Raw genomic sequence first — 3,644 nt, 5'->3', positions numbered from 1 at the left:
TGATTCGAGTAAGATTGTGTCATAGTAAAGAATATCCCTAAATTAGCTTTTTAAAAATAAGTTGTATATTTAAATTTCTTTTAACTCCTTCCATTCAAAATTAAAAATAAAAGTGATATAGGAATTCTTATAAAAATTGAAGAAAAAAATTAAATCAGAAAAATTTTAGAATATTTTTAAATGATTTTTTAATATGAAGTTATTATCATTAGGATTAGAATCCTAACCTCTTGATTACCATATACAACCATTACAATATTTATTATCCAATGTTAACTATAAAAATAAAGTAAGCAATTAAGCTGTACAAAAACATGTATTCTTCACTATAAGCGTTTACTCAAGTTTTTCTCAACCTGCAAAAACATAAATTATATTAACACAAAAGATAAAAGAAAATCACATTAGTTGTGGCTTTCTTGGACCAGTTTCTACTTGTTTTAATAAAAATCAAATTAAAAATATCTAAATTTACGAGAGATTGATAATTTAATTACACTAGTTTTGCTTTAGATGAAAAGACAGGGGCAAGATAATATTCAATAATGAGAAAATTCAATCACAGAAATTCAATTAAAAATATAAACTTTTTAATATTTAATATATAGAATGATTTTTTTAATAAAAATATATAAATTTGCAATAAACTTAAAATTTATTTAAGCAAGTATTTATTCTTCATCTTATTGTAAATTATGAATTATTTGAAGGATTAGATTTTGTTGAGCATAAACTACACAGTACTCTTACAATGTTCTTGATAATTCAAACTGAAAGAGTCCTACTAACCTTTTCAAGTTCATACAAAGCATCCCACAATTTGTGATCCTTAAAATTCCTAATGACAAATGCAGCTTTTGCTTCCTTCAAAAGATTTAATGGTGTGTAATAATCCAAACCAATGACAGGCATCCCAGCTGCAACTCCAGCTTTGACCCCTGGAAAAGTAGCCTACGACAACAAATAAACTTTTTAATATCCAAAAAGTTTAAGAAAATGTTGTATTAACAATTTTTTTACAAATGTTTTGTAACAGTTTGTGTTTGAAATATACGAATCAATAAAACTTTAGATAATCTCTTGTCAAAAAGTTCTTGTCAAAAAGTTCTTAACGTATTATGATACAGAAGTTTATTCTTCAACAAGGCATTGCAAAAGTGCAGACCTCAAATACAAATGAGTGATCCTTTGACGCCTTGAGAGCTTCAAGAGCTTTGAGGTAGGGTTCTGGATGAGGCTTGGCATGTTCACATTCATCATCAATAATAACAGCATCAAAGAAATCTGAGAGGCCAAGTTGGGAGAGCATGACCTCTGCATTTGCTCTTGAAGCACTGGTAACTGCAGCTCTCTTCAACTCACGTCTTTCAATCCATCTGCTCAGTCTTGTAAAGCCTTCCTTAGGCGAAAGCCACCTTGCTGCCTTTCTGGACAATCCATCAGAGAATTATGAATTATCTTCTAAAGCTTCAAAATTATGAATTATAAATTATTCATCAGAGAGGAATGTAAACGAAAGCAAGCATTTCTTACTCCCGGAACTTGGCTTCCTCTTCTTCCACAAACTTTAAACCTCGTGACAGATCATCGGGAAAGAGATACAAGGCTATATCATCTTTCTTTTTGCCAACAAAAATGTCATAAAGGAATCTTAGAGTTAAGGGTTCACCAGCATTGAAACCAATCTGACAACCGCCGAAGATTCTATTAGGTTTTTAATAGCCATAGATCATGAGCTTAGTTATGCTGATTTCTAAAGACTGAACTTAAATAAACTTTTCTACTAAGAAAAGACACACGACCTCATCAAGCATTTTACTTATGATAGATTCATGCACACGATATGATTCACAGAGAGTTCCATCTATTTCAAAGAGCACTGCTTCAAGAGGAGCAAGTTTTGTGAGAGAACTCTGGCTGCGGGTACAAGAAGATAGTAATAATGAGTGACAAGTACAGCTACGAAGATACTCATACTAAAATTTCTACGGTGATACCCCTGGGTTTCCAAAACGTGCCTTTGACATACAGAAACATGGAAAATGGAAAACTTTTACCCACCATTAGTGTCTCTGAAAATTGAAATTGGTCAGTATTATAAAAAAAAATGGATACCTACCCATACCAATGCGCTGAAGAAGTCATCATTGTTTCTGAATGCAGAGAAAGAAGAGGAAGATAGCTGTGTTAGAGAGAAAACAGAAACGTCAACAATTTCAATAGAAATAGCATGTTAATGGAGTCGAATCTGCACAACACCATCAAAAAAATAGTAAATGCAGGAAGGAAAGATAATTTTTTTATACTAATTTAGATTTAGAAAAATATATTTAATTTTTAATAAATTTATGAACAATATCAGACACAATTTTTAACTATTTAAACTAATATGAAAAGAAATGTTCTAAAAAAGTATTTTCAACCACCCAATTTTTGGGAAAGGGAAGAAGGAATATGCTTGGTCTTCTTGTGTACCAGTCAAAAGTGATTGGTTACGCTTTTCCGTAGGCAAAACACTATTTTTTTATGCTGGGGAGGTTTAAGGTTGGAGACACAGCATAATTGCAGACAAATATTTCTTTAATTGACACAGGTAACTCGAAAGAACATGTTTTGAGTGCTTTTATTCTCTCACTTTGTCATATACTCAGATAAAGAATCCAGAATGTGGAAAATGAGTATTTTGCTTTGGACCCATATTTTAGTTGAGTAACTCTGTTAACTATTATTTATCATTATGATGCAGAGCACAAAATAAAATTTAATAAATGAATTGTCTACCTGTATCACCACAGGCAAGACAAAAATTAAAGGTTTTTGTGGGGAATAAGGTTAGAAAAATGGAAAATGATATTTTGACACTATTTTGACACTGCACACGTGTTAAAATGTGATTGGACGATTTCAAATTAAAAAAACAAACTTTTGTTTTTCTCTTCCAAATATACCCTTGTCTTAACTTTTTTAATTTGAAATCATCCAATCACATTTTGACACGTGTGTAGTGTCAAAATAGTGTCAAAAGATGGTGTTAAAATTTTATTTTCCTAGAAAAAACGATGAAGGAATCCTGTAATGTTGTTATACGTAGCATAAAGATTTTAAATAAACTAGTTTCACGGAATACAAGAATTTTTACGAGATTGAAGTAACAAAGAAGTCAACATATATACAAAAGGAAAATGTTTCGTTGACACCATTCATTTAACACATTTTTGACACACGCCACATGGCCTCGTTTGGTTGGTTGTTTGGGTGAAGAAATTCAACTCTTTTTTAGATGATCCGGAGGGTAATTTTGGAAAACGAAATGTATGAAATTTAATTTTCGCAGTTTCATTTTTATCCTTCGTTCAATTTGGTTTGGGTCTGTTACCTCCTCTCTCTATTGGCTTCATCCTCTCTCCATTCGCCTCCTCCATTCTCCATTCGTTTCATCTCTCACATTGTTTCCTAACGCGTCGTCTCATCCAAAGGCAACCAAAAGAGGTCTTTTGCAATCATTGTGTATCGGTAAGCTCTCTTTCTCGTTTTGGGTTTGTTTGGCGTTGTGGCTCAGTTTCGTTTTGGGTTTGGGTGTCTTTCGCGTTTTCACTTAAGTTCTTTCCTCGTTTTGGGTTTGTTTAGTGTTGTGGCTTTGTTTC

General features: G+C 32.1%; 1 pseudogene; it reads right to left on the bottom strand.

The window, feature by feature from the left end:
- Positions 1 to 733: 733 nt before the first annotated feature.
- The window catches only part of LOC106776615, a 6,368-nt pseudogene continuing 3,457 nt past the window's right edge, over positions 734 to 3,644 (bottom strand).

Source organism: Vigna radiata, chromosome 11 (assembly GCF_000741045.1).
Source record: "Vigna radiata var. radiata cultivar VC1973A chromosome 11, Vradiata_ver6, whole genome shotgun sequence".
In the NCBI taxonomy this organism is placed as follows: Eukaryota; Viridiplantae; Streptophyta; class Magnoliopsida; order Fabales; family Fabaceae; genus Vigna; species Vigna radiata.
This window is presented reverse-complemented; position numbering and strand designations above follow the sequence as displayed.